Below are 23,734 nucleotides of genomic sequence, written 5' to 3' on the forward strand. Positions count from 1 at the left end.
GTAATTTCTTCTACTGTATGTGTTTACACAGCTTGGCCTTAAGACCAAAAACTTTCAGGATGGGTGGGGATACCACAGGCTAAATAAACAATTTCAAATGCCAATATAAGGTTAATGGAAATACTTGTAAACATTTTAATACACTCCAGCAGGTAAAGTGGATCATTGGGAACAAATTAAAGAGAGAATTTTTTTGAGTCCCTTTAAACCTCTCTTGTCTCACTGAACAAGCAGCTCTTACAACTTAGAGGCAACAGTTCATGCAGAATGCAGTAAGAAAATATGCTGCACCCCTTATTTCTTGCAAGCTGCAAACTCCAAGAATGTAATGATGTTCTACTGAGAACAGATTTTAGCAGGGGGTTGTGAAGTTTAACATAGAAGCACCCAGCACTGGTAAAAAAAAAAAACAACCAACCTCCCCCCCCCAAAAAAAAACTTTCCACTTCAATTACACAAATAAAAATGCAATATCCTCAATATAGTTTTAAATAACATAAAACATCTTGTGCTTTTATCTAAAATAGGGCTTGCCCCATGCTCCCCAGAGAGGCCAAAAAGCAGATTCTGTAATCTACAAATCAAATAGCTGGTTTAGGCAATTTATTTGCAGCATTTGACAAATCTAGGTTACAGATTTTGCATTTTGGCCTCCCAAGTGAGTGTGGGAAAAAAGCACGGTTCTAACACAAAAACAAGAAATGATTGATGTCCCTTTAAAAGACTTTTTAGAGAAGGCCAAACATGTACTGGCTCTGTGTAAACTTCAGTGTATCTAGGTCAATATTGTTATTATTCTTGATTTATAGAGGGCTAAGCAGTAAAGAAATGCATCATGAAAAGCAAATCAGAACATAGGTTAAAATATAGAAGTATCTGAAGCCCTAATCCCACGGGAGCTTACAATCTAGGGGCGGAATTGTCTGGTATAAATATAGAAAGTCACACGTGTTTTAAATTAGCGATATTTATTTACTCTACTTACAATGTACATTATAGTATAACATTGACATATTTCATGCTACAAAAGGAATGATGTCTATGGAAGCGACCATCAGACCTATTACCTCCATACATTGAAATATTATATTGTAATCAAAATAAAAATTAAAAATCTTATTGATAATACATATTGGGGTGTCTGAGATTCTTTTATAGGTTACGGTGCAGGTCTTGCTGTATTATCTTGAGAAATGAAAGATAGAAACACAGAACATAGGGCAAACAGGGGCTCATTTCTATTCAGCCGTAAAAAAAATGGCTCCATTTGAATACCAGGTTTTCCATTGAATCATTTTTTTCGCAGTGCGTACAGACGTTCTTTTTGTGTAGGTGTAAGTTAACGTTGTGTTAATTATATTCGGTGTCGGATTTCTTGAAAATTGTGTCATAACTGGTTAGTTGCTACGGCAACCCGACTTTACACTATAAAATTTACGTTTAACGTTTGCGCTCCTTACCTGTGATCACCTCTAAACAGAATAAAAAGCAAAGATACATGTATTTATAATACATATTTTTAAACTATAAGAAAATACTACTTTTTATTACAATTACATTTTCTACTTTATTAATTTATTTAACATTGATTGCTGCCCTAGGCATAGTTCTTGTTTGAATTTTGTAGATATCTGCTTGCATATATTCTTATATGTAAATATATATTGATATTTCCATAAGAACATAAGTGCAACTATTATTATTATTCTTTATTTATAAAGCGCCAACAGATTCCGCAGCGCTGCCCATGAGTACAAAGATAAAAGCACAACGGCGAAACAATACAATATAAGACAACATTTTACCGACAAATACAGGGGGAATCGAGGGCCCTATTCTCGTGGGAACTTACAATCTATTGCTATACATGGGACAAAAATAAATATTACATATTAAACTTTTTTTCTACATTGAAACAGATTATTTGTAAGTTTTAAAATTTTAATGGGAACTAGGCCTCAAAAAGCTAATTTTCTTTTTTTACACCTAGTTGAGCTGGTTGTAATTTTTTTTTCAATGTATCGACAGCCAGTGTATTAAAGATTTGTGCTTTCATTGGAAACCTGGTGTAAATTAGCACTTAATGTCTTCTAATACTTCCTATGGGACACGAAAATATTTTCGGGAGCAGGACCCCGGCTGACGATATTGTGGTAAAACTCGCCATTGGCAGCAGTCGCTACACGAAATTGCTTATTACTGCATATTTATCGGTTTTCCACCTCCCGAAAACCAAATTATGGCTCATTGGAAACTAGCCCCAAGTCTGTCCAAATGTCCTATAAAGTTTAAGCTTAACTAGCTTGTAGTTAGTCTTAGGCTTACCCCATGCTTTCTTGAAGTCTCCCACATTTTTTTTTCATTACCTCCTCCAATGAAAGTTTATTCCATGAATCAACTACCCTTCCTCAAATCAAATTACTCCTCAATCTACTACCCTTCAACTTGAGATCGTACCCCTTGGTCTAGTGTTGCTCTTCTTGTGAAAAATACTACCAGCCTCAGCTTTATTAAGCTTCTTAAAGGGACAGTCTAGTCAAAATTAAACTTTCATGATTCAGATAGGGCATGCAATTTTAAACAACTTTCCAATTTACTTCTATTATCTAATTTGCTCAATTCTTTAGATATCCTATGTTGAAGAAATAGCAATGTACATATGTATAGCCAATCACACAAGGCCTTTATGTGCAGCAACCAATCAGCAGCTACTGAGCATATCTAGATATGCTTTTCAGCAAGTGATATCAAGAGAATGATGAATGAAGCAAATTAGAAAATAGACGTCAATTTGAAAGTTGTTTAAAATGACATGCTCTTTCTAAATCATGAAAGAAAAAAAATTGAGTTTCATGTCCCTTTAATATACTTGAAGGTTTCTATCATATCACCTCTTTATTTTTCTTATCTAAGCTGCACATATTTAGGTCATTGAGACTTTCTTTGGAAAGTATTATTTTTTTAGACCATTTTAGTAGCCCTTATTTGAGCAAATTTCAATTTATGTATATCCTTTTGGAGCTATGACCTCCTGAAGAGTACACAACACTCATAATGAGACCTAAACTATTGAGCTGTAAAATGACATAAAAAACATACTATTTTGGTTTCTAATACCTCTACCTCTAAAACAAAACATTTAAATGGTCTTACACTGTTTATCAAATTTCAAATCATCTGAAATAATAATTCCCAAGCCCAGCAACTTTAGTAACAAGCAGTATCAGTAACGTGTCACTGAGTCTGTAATTAACCTTTGGGTTTTTCAAAATTTTGCACTTTGTGATGCTGAACTAATTTCATTTGTAATTGATTAAAACAAATATTATCAGCGTCGAGTGCTTCCTGTCACATTCCTTCTCCCCTTGTGAGAATCTCCTGGGAGGCAGTTCCCCACTTAGCAGGATGTCCACGCTTAACTTCCTTTCTTAGAAAAATGGATGTGTTCTGTCCATGTAAAGAAGATCAGAGTGATAATTCTCTCCTCACAAAAAAGCATGAGATGTATATGAGTTGTATATCTTATTTTCATGTCATACCCAGAGTTCTCTGGTGTCTTGGCAACAATGTATATGGAATACTTATGGCTATACAGTCATTTTTGTGACTCTTATAAATTGGAGGATTTTAATCTAAAACTTTTATCTCCATCATAATTTAAATGAATATAGCTTTTTCTCCATTCTGGCACATTTTAAAGAATCAGACGCCCAGTGTGGGATAGCTCAGGTAAACAAATGCAAACACCCCTTTGGCTCAGATCAATACTGACATAGATTAAAGTGAAGGTTAAGTTTACATGTGTTCAAGACATTAATGCATCATTGGCTAATATAATAAGCTGTTCGCTAAATTTATTCCATGTTATATCACATATTTAATTTTTTTTTTATTATACTAAGCTGCCTACCGTTAGCGTCTAAACTCCACCCCACCTCAGCTTCTGGATTTTGGATGCTGTTACGTATAGAGCGGTCCCACCCGCTCTATGTGCATCTCCAAAGCTCGTCACCAATGCGCATGCGACACTCCTCAATCACAAACAACAATGCGCATGCGTTAATCGCCGTTTGCAACATAGCGCTGAAGGAACAACTATACAGTGTTCATTCAGTGCTATGTTGTGCGATTGAGAGATTAGCAGTTTTTGTTTAAGACCGGACACGTTGGTAACAATATTTAGTGTAGGTGGTCCTATTTAAAGCTACTACGCATGCGCGAACGGGAGCGCACGCTGGAGTACAAAATGTAGAATAGGACAGTAGCGCATGCGCTTTTGAAATAGTAGACGGGTGACGTAGATCCACGGCCGCCTAACGGCCAGAAATTCAATTGGTACTTTTAAGAACGTGATCAAGAGGGAAAAAAAAACAAAAAACGGGTTGATTGTTATCATCTTAAAATAGAGATTTTATACGGCGATAACTTTATTTCAAAGATGATTTCATACAGGTTGATGAATGAAACTCATATTTTTTTGTGACAGATAATTGAATTCTATTTCGATATACAGGTAAGTTTACCTTCACTTTAATAACATCTCATTAGATTCTGTGAGTTTACAGCTCAAATTCTGACATTGGCAGTTCTCAATTAATTCAAGAACTAAAGGATTCAAAACTGTCATTTGCTTCTCACAGAAAATAATGAGGTTCTATGTTAAACAATATCTTCTGGGGACTGTGAGGTTTATCATGGTAACATCCATATAAAACTCTATATATAAAGTAGATGCAATTCAAAATTTTATGATAGTGCAATTTAACTTGATTCACTATTAATTTGTATACCTTTTTTCTATGTGACTGTTTGGCAAACAGTCCTGGAGATGTAAAAGATTTTCTGAATTCAGTGAGATTTGTTAGAATACTGAAGTATTCCCTTATCACTCTCCTTGATATTGTGAGACCTGTATTAGAATGTGTGCACTAGAAAATAAAATTTTCATGTTTTACAAATGGTATTCTTTTATACACAGCTATACCTAAAGGAAAAACAACTTCTGAAGTGAATGGGATTATTTGTTAAACATGTAGTATAATTTAAAATGTATTCCTGTGGTTACAAAACAATTTCTTTGCGATTGACTACTTTTTTAAAGGCTTTGTGATTGACTACTTTTTTATCACCAGCTCTGGTATACACACACTCTCATCCTTCACACAGACTAATTTTGTGGTTAACCTATATATAACACCGCGTCTGTTGGAACCAACTGATATTCTTAAAGAAACTTATAATTGCAAAAATGTTCTAATGTGTTAGAGCATTTTATCATAGCACTATTGCCTGCATATACCAACGTGTTCAACCCCTGAAAAGTGATTAAACACATAGTTAAAAGTCAGCTCCAGAGCATCAAAGCACATCTGGGACTTATCTAAACACATCTGGTAAGCTAATGACAAGAGGGATATGTGTGTAGCCAAAAATAATCAGCTAGCTCCCAGTTGTGCATTCCTGCGCTTTAGCCTACCTGGGTATGCTTTTCAACAACATATACCATTTCAGTTGCCCTAACCTGATAAGTTTAAAATGTGATTTAACCCCCCTTCGATCTCTTTTACTTTCAACTTGTAATATACATGCTATTTCCGACACGCACAAAAACCTGATATTACAAAAACCTGATATTGCGCACGTGCAGTTAGCGCACCACTTGTAATCTAGTCTAGAATATTTTATAATATAAGTAAATTGAAAAGTCTCTTTAAATGACATACTTTATCTGACACATGAAAATTAAATTTTGTATTTCATGTCCCTTTAAAAAAAATAAATAAATAATCATAATTTTAGCGATAAAAAAAACAATCTCAATTTCAGGACGGCTGAAAGCAAGCCAATAGAAATGGACAAACACAGTGGATTTTTACTATGGCTTTTGTACAAGTGGTTTTCCTATTACATTTTGGAAGTCCTTGAAAATAAAGGATGTTTATGTAGCAAGCAGGATTCAAAACGTATTTACCGGATAGAAAGGCCAAAATTAAAATGTGCATACGTGCATTTCCATTTTAAAAGAAACATTTTTTCAATATACTTCCATTAGCAAATATGTATCTATTAAAAGTTATTACTGTTTTCAGCAGCATATGCACATATGCTTAGAGGACCGTGCACCAGTATTCAAGCTCAGAAAGCTGGCAGTGGTGTGTATTGCATACGTTGTCGGCATTTAACATTGCACAAGCATTTCTAGTTAAAAATGCTTGTGCAATGCCGCCCCTTACACATTCGCGACCAATTGGTTGCTAGCAGAGGGTGTCAATCATCCCGATCGTTAAGGAGCATCGGTCTTAAGACCGCTGCTTCTTAAATCCTGTTTCCAGCGAGCCTGAAGGCTCACACGGAAAAAGCAGCATCCACTGCTTAATAAATATACACCATGGAATAGACTTCCACCATACGTATCTGGGTGTTCGGTGGGTGTGTCCAGGTGGTTCATGGGAAGGGCTCAGATAGTCCCTTAAAACAATGATGCAGTGGGACAGAGCTTAGGGTTCGGGTCTGCTATGCACAAATAAGGACAGTTGGAAGGTATGCGCTCTAGGGACAATTTTTACACAAAAGCAAGAAGTAATGTTCTTTTAATTAAACTTATACTTCAGAAGCAGATATGATTGGACTCATTGGGTCTCATGGTTCTTATCTGCCATAAACAGGCCTATAGGGCATACAGGGCATTTGCCCAGTGGGTCAGGGCCAGTTGTGGGCTAAGCCTGTTTGCATTAGCCCCACCAGTCACCGGCATTAATATTTGTGCTTGACGCATGGCCAGCCCTGCCCTTTCCTCCCTCTCACTGTCTTGCTGTGTCTCTGAGCCAGTCACAGAGAAGCAACTCCTCTTGATGCCTGCAAGTGCCTGTTTTGTCATGCTGCATGTGAGTACTAACTGCGTGTATGTCTTTGTGTGTTTTTCTCTCTGATTGTGCAGCATATGTGTAATGACACGTGCTCAGACGGCTTCTATTTTGAGTGATTGTGACTACAGTTTATTGAGCAATAAGCACTTATCTTTATTTAAATCTAAACTTTTTTTAACCCCTTTGATGTGCATGATGAGATGTTCTTGTCATGCGCATTGCTACCTGTAGGCACATGACAAGCCCTTCTCGTCATGCAGGGAGATTGACAATCAAACACTGTTTTCTGCAATTCCCCTCACTACAGGAAAAATTGGTATGTCCATAGACTCCTAATAAAGTTTATTTTCTAGTAAAACCTTTCCTAAAAAATATATATGATTAAATGTAGGTAGCAAAAAAAGCTCAACATTGGCTCAGCACTGGGGTGCTTAGTAGCGAAAGGGTTAAATTACATTTGACTTTTTACTATTTAATGTCAACCAATTTGCAAAATACACTGACAGAGGGTGTTACAAAGTTTTAATGTTTTTGTAGGTCAAACTAGTACCTTATACTTGTCAGCTCTGAGGTATAGTTAAAAACGGGAGGGGTTGGGCTGCTCTGCCTTAAAATGCCTGAGCCTATTTTTGGTCCCAGTCCATCCCTAGTTTCAAACTAAAATTATTTATACACAGCTACTCCAGTCACACGACAAATGGTTATAAAAGTTTCTCTAAGATCCCTTTTGCTCAGTTATGGCAGATACGCATAGCTGTGCCATTGATTTTTGATAATTTAGAAGGCCGCTGCACACCACACCTCTGAAATTCCCAGCAGTGAAGGGGTTAAACAGTTAGATGTTAAGGGTAAAATGTATTGAAGTGCAGCGATTACCCTCCCACCTGAAACCTACCACCTCCTTGATCCCTTCCACACAGCTCTCTTCCCTCACCCCTCTCACTGGTCACCATCTTATTCCACCATCTTAGGAACTGACTGCCAGTATGCAGTTAGTTTTTTTTGTTTTGTTCTAATTATTTTCTGTAGGGATCCTTCCTCACCCTCCCACCTCCACAATCCCGAGAAATAGCTCTCTTCCCTCTACCCTCTACTGCACCACCATATTTGTTATTGGCAATATGCCAGCGTCCAGCCTGGAGGGAAGGGATTGTGTTTATTTTTTTAATTTTTTTTCTGTATTGTAGCCAATCCCAAGAGACAAATGTGTGCAGGCACCAATCAGCAGCTAACTCCCACTAGTGTAGGATATGTGCATATTATTTTTCAACAAGGGAAACTAAGAGAACAAAGCACATTTGAAAATAGAAGTGAATTTAAAAAGTGTCTTAAATGACATGCTCTATCTGAATCATGCAAGTTTATGTTTAATTTTCCTATCGCTTCAAAGCCTTTTACAGTAAGTTACCCACAGGCTCAACCATACAAAGTAAGTGTATCACCTCAGAGAGAGGGAGAACTCACCATCAGGTGTACATTTTTCAACATGTAATTTTTCTATGCAGTCTGGGTCTTGTGCCTACTTGGTAGCCTGGCCGGCCCTGTACACACATATCCCTCTGAGTGGCATGTGTAGTGTGTGGGCATATGAGGTGTTCATAGGAGTGTATATATGTGTGGTGTGCATATGAGTGTGTGTATGTCTGGTGTGCATACATATGAGTGTCTGTATGTGGGGTGTGCACGCAAATGAGTGTCTGCATGTGTGGTGTGCATATGAGTATATGTATGTGTGGTGTGCATACATATGAGTGTGTGTATGTAGGTACATGTGTGGTGTGCGTGCATATAAGTGTGTGTATGTGTTGGGTGCGTGCATATGAGTGTGTGTATGTGGGTATATGAGTGGTGTGCATGCATATGAGTGTGCGTGCATATGAGTGTGTGTATGTTTGGTGTGTGTGCATATGAAAGTGTGCGTACATATGAGTATGTGCTTGTGGGTGTATGTTTGGTGTGCGTGCATATGAGTGTGTTTGTGTGCTGTGCCTGCATATGAGTGTGTGTACGTGTGTGTATGTGTGGTATGCATGCATATAAGTGTGTGTACATGTGGTGTGCATGCATATGAGTGCATGTGTGGTGTGCATATAAGTGTGTTTATGTGGGTGTATGTGTGGTGTGCATGCATATGAGTGTGTATGTGAGTGTATGTATTGTGTGCGTGCATATGAGTGTGTATGTGAGTGTATGTGTGGTTAGTGTGTGCATATGAGTGTGTGTATGAGTGTGTGTATGTGGTGTGTGTGCTTATGACAAGGTCGGCTCCAGGGGGGGCATTGGGGGGCAATGCCCACCCAAATGGAATGCTGTGCCCCCTCAAAAAATATTGATATGATCATACGCTTTAAAAATAATAAATAAAATAATGAATTGTTATGTAATGCTGCATGCTGGGGGCGGAGTTAGCTGTCGAACTGTGAGAATGAGTTTAAGGGTTTTGGATCATGGTGATTAAAGGGGTGAATTGTTTTTAAGGAGCTATTGCACTGGGGGTCTGAAGTTTAAGTAGCCAATCAAAATCCCGTTTGTTTGATTACACGTGCGATCTAGTTTTCTATACCTTTTGGGGTATACACTATACAGAGGGCACTACAATCAGAATTACTTTTTGACTCTAAGGATTGCTACATGGAAATCTGACAGGGATTGATAAATCCTCACAGCCCTTTGGACAAGAATACCGGAGAAAGTTGTCTGGACGACTTATAAGAGTCCAGGAGGCATTTGTGGCACTTCTGAAGTGTCTTACATCTTGTAAGTATCTTACGGCTAGATTACGAGTTTTGCGGTAAGGTAAAAAAGCAGTGTTAACAGGCCCTAACGCTGCTTTTTCACTACCGCTGCTATTACGAGTCTTGCAGGTTTAGGGGCGCCGCACACTTTTTTGGCCTTACCGCTAACCGATTTACGTAAACTTTGTAAAGTCTTTTTTCTATGGGACTTCCATAGCGCCGGTATTATGAGTCTGTCCTGGGAGGCCAAAAAGTGAGCAGTACAGCCTATACTGACAAGATCCGTAACGCAATCTAAAGTCAGAGTTTTACACTACAACGCCATAGCATAAAACTCATAACTAAAGTGCTACAAAGTACACTAATACCCATAAACTACCTATTAACCCCTAAACCGAGGCCCTCCCACATCGCAAACACTAAAAATAAAATTATTAACCCTTAATCTGCCGCTCCGGATATCGCCGCCACTGAATAAACATATTAACGCCTAATCCGTCGCACTCCCGCCTCGCAAACACTAGTTAAATAATATTAACCCCTAATCTGCCGCCCCTAACATCGTCGCCACCTACATTATATTTATTAACCCCTAATCTGCCGCACCCAACGTCGCCGCCACTATATTAAATTTATTAACCCCTAAACCTAAGTCTAACCCTAACCCTAACACCCCCTAATTGAAATATAATTTAAATAAATCTAAATAAAATTCTTATCATTAACTAATTTATTCCTATTTAAAACAAAATACTTACCAATAAAATAAACCCTAAGCTAGCTACAATATAACTAATAGTTAAATTGTAGATATCTTAGGGTTTATTTTTATTTTACAGGCACGTTTGTATTTTAACTAGGTAGAATAGTTATTAAATAGTTATTAACTATTTAATAACTACCTAGGTAAAATAACTACAAATTTACCTGTAAAACCTAACCTAAGTTACACTAACACCTAACACTACACTACAATTAAATAAATTACCTACATTAAATACAATTAAATAAATTAAATTAGCTAAATTACAAAAACAAACAAACACTAAATTACAGAAAATAAAAACAAATTACAGATCTTTAAACTAATTACACCTAATCTAATAGCCCTATCAAAATAAAAAAGCCCTCCCAAATTAAAAAAAGCCCTAGCCTAAACTAAACTACCAATAGCCCTTAAAATGGCCTTTTGCTGGGCATTGCCCCAAAGATATCAGCTCTTTTACCTGAAAAAATACAAACAACCCCCCCAACAGTAAAACCCACCACCCACACAACCAACCCCCCAAATAAAATACTAACTAAAAAAACCTAAGCTCCCCATTGTCCTGAAAAGGGCATTTGGATGGTCATTGCCCTTAGAAGGGCATTTAGCTCTATTGCAGGCCCAAAGCCCTAACCTAAAAAATAAACCCACCCAATACACCCTTAAAAAAATCCTAACACTAACCCCCGAAGATTCACTTACCAGGAGAAGTCTTCATCCAAGAGACAAGATGTCCTCAACGAAGCCGGCAGAAATGGTCCTCCAGATGGGCAGAAGTGGTCCTCCAGACGGGCATCAGCCAATAGGATTTTTTCTACCTTAATTCCGATTGGCTGATAGAATTCTATCTGCTAATCGGAATCTAAGGGACACCATCTTGGATGACTTCACTTAAAGAGATATTCATTATGAAGAAGCCGTCGTTTGAAGAGGATGCTCCATGTCGGATGTCTTGAAGATGGACCCGCTCTGCGCCTGAAGGATGAAGATAGAAGATGCCGTCTGTCTAGAGGACCACTTCTGCCTGTCTGGAGGACCACTTCTGCCGGCTTCTTTGAGGACATCTTCCCGCTTGGATGAAGACTTCTCCCGGTAAGTGAATCTTCGAGGGTTAGTGTTAGGCTTTTTTTAAGGGTGTATTCGGTGGGTTTATTTTTTAGGTTATGGCTTTGGGCCTGCAATAGAGCTAAATGCCCTTTTAAGGGCAATGCCCATCCAAATGCCCTTTTCAGGGCAATGGGGAGCTTAGGTTTTTTTAGTTAGTATTTTATTTGGGGGGTTGGTTGTGTGGGTGGTGGGTTTTACTGTTGGGGGGTTGTTTGTATTTTTTTTCAGGTAAAAGAGCTGATTTCTTTGGGGCAATGCCCCACAAAAGGCCCTTTTAAGGGCTATTGGTAGTTTAGTTTAGGCTAGGGTTTTTTTATTTTGGGGGGCTTTTTTTATTTTGATAGGGCTATCAGATTAGGTGTAATTAATTTAAAGATCTGTAATTTGTTTTTTATTTTCTGTAATTTAGTTTTTGTTTTTTTGTAATTTAGCTAATTTAATTTAATTTATTTAATTGTATTTAATGTAGGTAATTTATTTAATTGTAGTGTAGTGTTAGGTGTTAGTGTAACTTAGGTAAGGTTTTATTTTACAGGTAAATTTGTATTTATTTTAGCTAGGTAGTTATTAAATAGTTAATAACTATTTAGTAACTATTCTACCTAGTTAAAATAAATACAAACTTGCCTGTAAAATAAAAATAAACCCTAAGCTAGATACAATGTAACTATTACTTATATTGTAGCTAGTTTAGGGTTTATTTTATAGGTAAGTATTTAGTTTTAAATTGGAATAATTTAGTTAATGATAGTAATTTTATTTAGATTTATTTAAATTATATTTCAATTAGGGGGTGTTAGGGTTAGGGTTAGACTTAGGTTTAGGGATTAATAAATTTAATATAGTGGGGGTGGCAGATTAGGGGTTAATAAGTGTAGGTAGGTTGCGGCAACATTGGGGGCGGCAGATAAGGGGTTAATAAATATAATGTAGGTGTTGGCGATGTTGGGGGAAGCAGATTAGGGGTTAATAAGTATAATGTAGGTGGCGGCGATGTCCGGAGCGGCAGATTAGGGTTTAATAAATATAATGTAGGTGTCGGCGATGTCGGAGGCGGGTTCATGTTAGGGTGTTAGGTGTAAACATAAAATGTGTTTCCCCATAGGAATCAATGGGGCTGCATTACTGAGATTTACGCTGCTTTTTGGCAGGTGTTAGACTTTTTCTCAACCGGCTCTCCCCATTGATGTCTATGGGAAAATCGTGCACAAGCACATACGACTAGCTCACCGCTGACTTAAGCAGCGCTGGTATTGGAGTGCGGTATGGAGCTCAATTTTGCTCTACGCTCACTTCTTGCCTTTCAACGTCGGGTTTGTAAAAACCCGTAATACCAGCGCTGTAGGTAAGTGAGCGGTGAGAAAAAAACTGCTCATTAGCACCGCACAGCTCCTAACGCAAAACTCGTAATCTGGCCGTTAGTTATCTGCGCTAATTGCCTGAATGAACTACTGATTGTGCACTATGGTGGCACCGCCTTCTTTTTTCTTCTGACCTCTTTGCAGATCTTCGTCTTCATATACCAACAAGATTTGGAAGTAGTTGCTTGCAGCCAACACTTGACGATCAAGGGATCTTTATTATCACGTATTTGGAATTTATCACGGACTTAAAACAATACCACTCTTAATTATAGATAAGTTGTCCCTACCACTATTCTTATATGTGTATGTAATCATTGATATATGCACTTGCATGCACTTGATGATGATTTTTTCACAATTTAGGTTAAATAATATTTGTTAAACACTTGGCACTGCAATACACTGCAAGATTTGTTTGATATAAGCCATTTATGGGGTGGTTGGTACAGCTTTACATATGTTGTAATAGTTTTGCAGGATATTGTATGATATGTATGATGTGGGCGTATGTGTGGTGTGCGGGCATATGAGTTAGTTTTGTGGGTGTATGTGTGGTGTGTGTACATTTGAGTGTGTATATGTGAGGTGTGCATGCATTTGAGTGTGCCCATGTGAGTGTATGTGTGGTGTGCGTACATATGAGTGTGTGTATGTATGGTTTGTGTGCATATGAGTGGGCTTATGTGTGGTGTGCGTTCATATGAGTGTGTGATGTGGGCGTATGTGTGATGCTCATGCATATGAGTGCATTTTGTGGATGTATGACATGTGTGGTTTGCGTGCATATGAGTGTGTGATGTGGGCGTATGTGTGATGCTCGTGCATATGAGTGCGTGTTGTGGGTGTATGTGTGGTGTGCTTTCATATGAGTGTGTGATGTGGGCGTATGTGTGATGCTCATGCATATGAGTGCATTTTGTGGATGTATGACATGTGTGGTGTGCGTGCATATGAGTGTGTGATTTGGGTGTATGTGTGATGCTCATGCATATGAGTGCATGTTGTGGATGTATGTGTGGTGTGCGTGCATATGAGTGTGTGTATTTGGACGGTGAAATTAAAAATGGGGGGCAGTGGGCTGCTTTGCATTAAAATGTCAGTGCCTATGTTTGGTCCCAGTCTGGCCCTGACCATTAAAATATATATTTCCAAGTGAAAACAAACTGAAACTAGTAATGTGAGCATTATTACCAAGAAGAATCGTAGGCCTACTTCTATCTGAATTTGTTCATGACTTCTGGTAGTTTGAAAAACCAGACTGCAAAGCACAGTTATGTGGGACTTCCCTGTTCTTATAATTCAATCATGACAACTGCTATAATTGATTTCCAACTGTTCTAAATTGCTAAATGTAAAGGTCACTATTGCCTCAGAGAAACTCCCCTGCTATAAATGTTATTCTATATGAAACTAGGGATGACTCACATATGTTAGCACATGTGTGCAAATATCCTTATGGAAACAGCGGCTGAGGAAGAATTATAGCTGAAGACAGCTAAGAAATACACAAGCTACCTTATATGTCAGTATAGGAACTTTGCGTCTGGTACGCGTTTATCCCACTGCTAACTGATAGAAAAAGCTTGATAAATTATTAGTAAAACATTTATACTCAGATTTTACCCCAGTTGCGCAAAGAAACAGATTAGGAAAGGATTTTGTAGTAACAGGGTGGCTGGAATATTACACATAACATTGGCCGTGAACCAAGGAATGCAACACGCAAAAAAGCTTACTGCCTAATAAGTCAAATATAGCTCAGGGCTCTTCTCTGTAGAAAATGACGATCCCAGCCTACGACAGCAGTTCTCTGAACAAAGATATGGTTGTTCCTAAAATGAGTGCTGGCTCTGTCTTTCAGGGAAATATTTATGCCAGCAACACTCTTTTAAAAAAAAAAGAAATAAAAAAAAAAGTACTTTGGTGCTGTGCAAGAGATGTTAGAACAGATTTCCGTTTGTCATCAAACACTTACAAGTTATGTTATAGGTTCTAAGTAATTTCTTGTTTTGTAACAAAGAAAAACTGTTCATAAGTCAATTGTTATTATCAGAAACAGTGTACATTAATTGCATCGTCACATTTTGCATAAAAATATATAGTAAAGAATTATTTGGCACGTTCATTTTCTTAAAGAAATACTAAAGTCAAAATTAAACTTTCATGATTCAGATAGAGCACACAATTGTAAACCAATTCACTTGCATTATCAAAATGTGCACAGTCTTTTTATATGCACACTTTCTGTGGCACCAGCTCCTGAGATGAGCATGTGCAAGAATTCACAGTATATGAATAAATGCATTTTGTGATTGGCTGATTCCTTTCACATGATGCAGCAGGAAGGAACATTGAAATAATTTTTAAATGTTTAAAAAAAAAAAAAAATCAAATGTGTTCTCATTTGAAATTTAGACTTTTGCATTGTCTTTTTATTTTGCAATTCTACTATATTTAATAGTCATTTAATTAAATGTCTATCTATCTATCTATCTATCTATCTATCTATCTATCTATCTATCTATCTATCTATCTATCTATCTATCTATCTGTCTGTCTGTCTGTCTGTCTGTCTGTCTGTCTATCTATCTATCTATCTATCTATCTATCTATCTATCTATCTATCTATATATCTATCTGATGTATTCTTCCAATGTTTTCCAAAAAGAAGATATGCACAAAAATAAATATTCAAAATATGCTTTGTAGATAAAAAACAAGAGAGACAAATTAGCGTTCACATGTTTGACATATAATAAGATCAATACAATCACACGTGCCTGATAGGTCAGCTGCCAGGCTCTACTCCACTAGGCAAACACCAATGTTTTAGAAGGAATAACTGAAACTAACAGTATTAAAACTACGCTCTATAGAAAACCTATTATGTCAAACACAATACTGCACGCAAAAAGTAACCACCTAAAGCATACAGGCTTTGGGGTAGCAAAAGGGCAATTTTATGCGTATTAAAAGGAATTGTTCTGAGAATAGTGATTTTCTATTAGAAAGTAAAAAATTCAAGGAATCACTATTACAGAGAGGCTATCGGCCTAAGACTGTGAACAGAGCACTTTTGGAAGTGTCACGAATGGATAGAGCCACGCTTATAAATGAGGAAACTGTTAAACGCCAAAAAAGTTTTGATCATTTAAGACCCACTTTTTCTACTACCTATAGCCCTCAATTCCATGACATCTGTGGCATTATTAGGAAACATCTTCCAATAGTGTCGGCTGAGGATAGCCTTAAAGATTATGTAGAAGGAGGTTGTAACTATGTATCCAGAAGAGGGTGTACTATTGGAAATTTAATATCCCCTAGTCAATTAAAGAAAACAGGAACACACACAAGTAGTTGGCTTACAATAAAAGGCCACTATAAATGTAACTACACTAATTGCATTGCATGCTCACACGTATGTATTGGGCAGACATTTCAATCACGTGTCACCAATAAGGTATATACCCACGAAAGCTGCAGTACATGTCGTAGTTCATATGCGGTTTACCTTGAATGCACTTGTTGTAGGTTGCAGTACACAGGATGCACCACTAGAGAGACAAGAGCAAGAGTGAGAGAACACCTAAATGACATTAAGAACAAGATTGAATGTTCAGATTTGTCAAGGCATTTTATTTATTGCCATAATCAGGATGTTACTTCGTTTAGGTGGCAAATTATAGAGCTAGTAAAACCTAGATCAAGGGGAGGAGATAGAGCTAGTCACCTCCTCTACAGAGAAGCCTTCTGGATCTTCCAGTTACAAACCAGAAGACCCAAGGGCTTAAACATTGAGGGGGATATTATTAATTTTTGGAGCGAGCTGCACTTAGTGCTATGGCGCGGTCAGGCCGGGCTGTGACTATACAGCTGGCCCGATGCGCTGACTGAATATTACAGACCCGCTCACCAGAGAGCAGAGAGCGGGTCTGTAAAAGCGCGGTATTTTAGCAAATTAACTGTAAAAAAGGGTTTTATGGCTATAGCACCTAAATAATGTTATATAATTCTGCACTATGTGCAGAATTATATAACATTATTTTTAAGGTTTACTGTCCCTTTAAAGTGCAAGAGGCTAATCCTACCAGTAGGTTTTATAAATAGTTCCGTCTTCAAAAAACATCCATCTTTATAAACAGTTAAATCTAAAAAAAACAATCCTCTGTTCACTCCATGTCAAATTAAATGTGATATGTGTAGGTAGTAGCACTATTTAGTTGTTCGACATGGTTCAAAAGGGATCCAATGTTGCACAACCAAAAGCTGTATGTCATCTATAAAGCACAAAAAAAAATAGTCGATGCGTCCAAGGGTAAAAAATTCAACTTTATTCGTCAATTAAAACAAGTGACAAGGAGAACCCATACGAAAGCTTCACAGAGGTGCTGTGAACAGAAATGGCTTACGCATTTCGGCAGGAGCCGTAATCATAGCCTGTGGTTTCTAGTTCACAGTACCCTTATAAGACCATAATACAAATGTGATTGGATAAAAACAATTGATAAAAAACACACCTCCATTTAAAGTAATAGTACCTGAAAGGGGAACATGCATAGCCCCATATAGCTAACAGGTGTAACAATATTATTACTATTCACATTACGATTTACCAGATATTCAAATATGCTCTATGAATGAAACAGTGTATAAGGATATTTACCATTATCATTTATGCAATCTTTGTAAGAAGAGACTTATGTCTACAATGTATACATACAGATCACGCAAAGTAACATAGTCAGACTATATGATAAGTTACCTAAACTGTTACTCGAATATATATAGAAGGGAGGAGGGTTTATTAAAGAATAAAACACTTAGAATAGATCAGGCTACCAGAGAGAATCAGGAATGCAACTCATTGCCAATGGTTAATTAGATCATACTCTGAGTTCAACGCAAGTGGTACCCGAGTTTTGAACTTAAAGATCCAAAACATCTCCTGTCTCTCTAGCAGCCTGAGTCTATCCCCTCCTCTCTTGGGTAAAGGGACCCTTTCAATGATAAGCCAGGAAAAAGTATCCAATCTGCTTTCATGTTTAGATGCAAAATGTTGTACCAACTGAGTTTTTGCCTTACCAGTAGATATGTTAGGTAAAGTTTTCTATTTTCACGTCCCTTTAAAGTGTTTACAATGATTTGTTATTCCAGCTGTAGAATATAAAACATATGAAAAATGGCTTCTTCAGGAAATATCCATTATTGAAGGAGCAGCGATGCACTACTCGGAGCTAGCTTTGCTTTTCAACAAATGATACAAAGAGAACAAAGCTTATTAGATAATAGAAGTTAATTAGAAAGTTGTTTAAAATTGAATGCTCTATCTGAATCATTAAAGACAAGTTTTGGGTTTCTTGTCACTTTAAAGTGTTTATCTCTGTCTGTATACCAAAACCCAATACCCAATATTTAGAGAGAGAATAGTTGAAATGTAACATTTTATTTCTTATCTCCCACTTAGAGTTTAATTTCCTCTGCAGGCTATGGTTACACAGATTTTCAATAGCCAATACTTAAAAGGACACTGAACCCAAATGTTTTCTTTCATGATTCAGACTGAGCATGCAATTTTAAGCAACTTTCTAATTTACTCCTATTATCAATTTTTCTTCGTTCTCTTGGTATATTTATTTGAAAAAGCAGGAATGTAAGCTTACGAGCCAGTCCATTTTTGGTTCAGCACCCTGGATAGTGCTTGTTGATTGGTGGCTGCATTAAAGGGACACTGAACCCAAATTTTTGCTTTTGTGCTCCAGATAGAGCATGCAATTTTAAGCAACTTTCTAATTTACTCCTATTAGCAAATGTTCTTCATTCTCTTGGTATCGTTATTTGAAAAGCAAGAATGTAAGTTTAGATGCCGGTCCATTTTTGGTGAACAACCTGGGTTGTTTTTGCTGATTGGTGGGTAAATTCATTCACCAATAAACAAGTGCTGCCCAGTGTGCTGAACTTTCTTTTTCAAATAAAGATAGCAAGAGAACAAAGAAAAATTGATAATAGGAGTAAATTAGAAAGTTGCTTAAAATTGTATGCTCTATCTGAATCATGAAATAAAAAAATTTGGGTTCAGTATCCCTTTAAGAATAGAAACTTTTAGTATAGGTAGGGAGACAGGCAAAAGCAGCCATTTCAAATACTGATAAATAAAGGTAAAGGTATATTAAAGTAAATGAGCAATTTGAAAACTATTTAATATTCTCCAGCTTGTAAAATAGATCATTGGGAACAAATTAAATGTGAGAAAAGGAACACTGTCCCTTTAAATAATGCTTTCATACAATTGAGTGGCCTTCCCTTTTTACTCCCCTTCCCAAACACATTCAAATGTGGAAATATTCATGACATTTTAAAACAGAATATTATTTATTTTTACTTGTGTTTTAAAGTAAAGTTTTTGTGTTCCTAATGAAAAAAAAGTATAATACTATTCTTAAAGGGACACTCAAGTCAAAATAAACTTTTATGATTCAGAAAGAGTATGCTGTTTAAGACACGTTCCAATTTACTTCCTTTATCAAATTTTGCAGAATCTTTTTATATACACACTTTCTGTGGAACAAGATCCTACTGAGCATGTGCACAAGCTCACAGGGTATACGTACACTAGTCTGTGATTGGCTGATGTCTGTCACATGATACAGGGGGCCGGAAAATGGGAGAAAAAAATTACTGCTTATTTGAAATTCAGAGTAGTTAAATCATTGTATTTTTATAATGCACTTGTTAATTATGCAATTCTACTGCATTGAGTGATCCTTTAAAGAAATTAATCATCAATAAACCTGTTGCTATAAAAACAAACAAACAAACAAACAAACATTTTTTAAAAGGTCACTATATTTTAAGGGGGCTGTAGCTACCAAATAATTGTCAGAAGGGGGTGCAAGGCTGAAAAAACTAATTTAAACAACCAATATAGGAAATTGTCATGGTCCTAAAATATTACAAACATATGTCGGCTTGGGGTAACATTTTCAAATAAAAGTGTTTCACATGGATTTGAATACAGTTGAGAGATATTAAATTTTATTTTGTGATTTAGACAGAGCTAACAATTTTCATAAAGTTTCCAATTTACTTCTTCTATAAAAATGTGCTATATTCCCATGGTATTCTTTGTTGAAGTGATACCTAGGTAGCTGTCTGGAGCACTACATGACAGGGAATAATGCTGCCATCTAGTACTCTTGCAAATAAATAACTTGCAAAACTGCTGCCATATAGTGCTCCGGAGACGTGCACGCTCTTGCGCTTACATTACTGCTTTTCTACAAAACGATACCAAAAGAACGAAGAACATTTGATAATAGAAGTAAATTAGAAAGTTATATAAAATTCCATGCTCTATCTGAATCATGAAATAAATATTTGGGGTTTCGTGTCCCTTTAAGAAAACTAAAATATAGCAAGGTTCAGAACCATGATTCTGAATAGCAATCTTTTTATGTAGCAAATTCTAAAACTCTGGAATGTCCTTAATTTCCTAGAACATAAAAATGTACTTAACTTTTCCAAGGATATTATGTCTTCACAATATTTTTTTTTATTTTAACAATGCTGCCATTTAAATGAATTCATACCCTTACCAATCACTAAAGAGATATTTGCTGAAAAAAAGTGGATCTATAGATAACCTCCTTCAATAAAGGATCTTTACATGACTGAGAAATATTTTTACTAAAAATAAACAAGTGGTAAACAGGGAAACAAGCCAAGTTCAGTAGCTTGTTCAGCTGCGTAATGCCACCCAAGCTGCAGCTTCATTAAGCATACTTTTCCATTTATATTGAACTAGTCCTAAAGCCCGTTCACACGGGCCATTTTTTGCAGGGTACAGCGGTCCCACCCCTTGCGCTCTCTCCCTCCCCCTTTCTTTTGCTCTCTCTCTCTCTCCCGCCTCTCTTTTGCGCTCTCTCTCTCCCCCCCTCTTTTGCGCTCTCTCTCTCTTTTGCGATCTCTCTCCCCCTCTCTTTTGTGCTCTCTCTCTCACCCCTCTCTTTTGCGCTCTCTCTCTCCCCCTCTCTTTTGCGCTCTCTCTCTCTCCCCTCTCTTTTGCGATCTCTCTCCCCCTCTCTTTTGCACTCTCTCTCCCCCCTCTCTTTTGCGCTCTCTCTCCCCCCTCTCTTTTGCGCTCCCCTGTCTTTTGCTCTCTCTCTCTCCCCTCTCTTTTGCTCTCTATCTCCCCCCCCTCTATTTTGCTCTCTCTCTTTCTCTCTCTCTTCCCTCTCTTTTGCTCTCTCTCTCTCTCCCCTCTCTTTTGCTCTCTCCTCTCTCTTTTGCTCTCTCTCCCCCCTCTCTTTTGCTCTCTCCCCTCTCTCTCCCCCTCTCTCTCCCCCCTCTCTCTCTCCCCTCTCTCTCTCTCTCTCTCTCTCTCTCCCCCCTCTCTCTCTCCCCCCTCTCTCTCCCCCCTCTCTCTCTCTCTCTCTCTCTCTCTCTCTCTCTCTCCCCTCTCTCTCTCTCTCCCTCCCCTCTCTCCCCCTCTCTCTCTCTCCCTCCCCTCTCTCTCTCCCCCCCTCTCTCTCTCCCCCCTCTCTCTTTCCCCCCCTTCCTCTCTCTCTCCCCCCTCTCTCTCCCTCCCCCTCTCTCCCTCCCTCCCCCCTCTTTCTCCCCCCTCTCTCTCCCCCTCTCTCTCTCTCCCCCTCTCTCTTTCTCCCCTCTTTTGATTTCTCTCTCCCCTTTATTTTGCTCTTTCTCCCCCTCTCTTTTGCTGTCTCTCTCCCTCTCTTTTGCTGTCTTTATCTCCCCTCTTGATCTCTCTCCCCCCTCTTGATCTCTCTCTCACCTTTCTTATGTTTTCCCTCCCCCCTCTCTCCCCTCTTTTGAGCTGTTTTGAGCTCTTAGTCTGCACGGCCTTTCACAGGCCTGCCCGGCCCCTTCATGGGCCCGTCCGGCCCCATCCCCTTCACGGACCTTCATGCTCAGCCACGCCCCCTTCATGGACCTCCACGCTCGGCCATGCCCCCTTCACACTCGGCCACGCACCGCCCACGCCTGGCCACGCCCACTTCTGCTCGCACCGGATCCGTTAGGGACTTTAAGGCCAGGTGTGTTTGTCCTCGTGCTGTCTCTACTGCGCATGACAGCTTCGGACAAACACACTTGGCCTTTTATAGTATAGGATATTTAGATTTATTAAAACCCTTGAGATTCACAAAATGGCTTACAGCCTTTTATAGGTTCCAAATCATTATGTAAATTCATATTTATAGAACTATAAGATGATATCTGTGATTAAACCTCTTTGTTTAGTGACATTTCAGCATAATATAGGATACGTCAGTACCATTTTTCAAATACCACACCTTTCCAGAGAGTTAACAGTGGCTTATATGACACAAACTAAGCATTCACAAGGACTGATGATTGAAGTTTCACGGTAGGTGACAAGAAATCTTCATTTTAGTCAAGCCAATCTCACAGCTTTCCCTTCATGCGTAATGATCGTACTAAGTGGGTTGTCCCTCGCAATAGATACAATACTCAAAACACAGTAAATAGTAAACTATAAATGTCGCTATGTAACATCATCCCGTGGACTTTTCAATAGATTGTGAAGTTGCGTGACGTATAGCACAATTTAATTTATATTACATTAACGTTGTTTTTATAGTGCATAATTTTATTTTCAAAATGGTTTTATTATTATTATCAGGTATTTGTAGAGCACCAACATAGTCCGCAGCGCTAGCTTTAATTTAATCTATCAATTCACTTTTAAATTTTCATTTTCTGTTGCGCAAATCATGAAATCATTTTTATTTCGCCACTGAATGACTGGCGAGACACGTATGTGTGAAAATGTTCGAATCACATGGTGTATGTTGTTTTATCATTGTAACATACTGTATGTGTGAGACATACCAAAGGTAACATAAGTTACGCCTATAGAATGCTCATATTACACATTTATATCTGCAATGTATTGCAAGGTGCTATTCTTAAATATTATGTCAATAAAATGTTCAAATAATGTAAAATAAAGTTTTATCGGCTAGATTACAAGTTTTGCATTATGAGGGGTGCTAACTTGCACGTTATTGTCACCACTCACTTCCCTACAGCGCTGGTATTACAGGTTTTAGAAACCCGGCGTTAGGCAAGATTGTGCTCCATACTGCACTCCAATACCAGCGCTGCTTAAAGTGAAGGTAAAGTTATTCTAATACAAATAGCTCTTTATTTTCATTTTCTAACTTACAAGGTAGTCGCTAGGTTTATTTTTAAAAAAAACTTTTATTTGACCATATTTACTAACCGTTATTTTACTGTTCCTTACGATCGTAATCCACTCCCATCCAGCAGTTCCGTGTTTTCAATACATAGACGTATAGAGCGGTCCCACCCGCTCTATACGTCAGAACTACACTCGTGCACATCTATTCTCTGCTTACCGCGCATGCGCACAAAATGATCGCTCGCAAAAGCAAATAATTGAAACGCCTAATGCGCATAAGCAAAACGAGGACGCGCTCGCTTTCAAGGAGGACATATAATTACTCGCGCATGCGCACAATCAAGCATCAGCTTGTGACGTCAATTGACGGCCGCCTAACGGCCAGAAAATCAATTGGCTGTATAAACAACGTGATCGTTGTTTATAAAAAAAAAAAAAAAGACGGGTTGTTTTTTGCCAAGAGAAATCGGAGAAAATTAACCAAGAAAACAAAGGTACTATAGAAAAATAGAAAAAATCATGAATGAACATCCTATTCAATTTTAATACTATATCGATTTTTTCATAGAAGAGTGATTAAGTTTACCTTCACTTTAAGTCAGCGGTGAGCTGGTTTTACGTGCTCGCGCACGATTTCCCCATAGACATCAATGGGGAGAGCGGGCTGAAAAAAAGCCTAACACCTGCAATAAAGCAGCGTAAAGCTCCGTAACGCA

Source organism: Bombina bombina, chromosome 5 (genome assembly GCF_027579735.1).
Source record: "Bombina bombina isolate aBomBom1 chromosome 5, aBomBom1.pri, whole genome shotgun sequence".
NCBI lineage: Eukaryota > Metazoa > Chordata > Amphibia > Anura > Bombinatoridae > Bombina > Bombina bombina.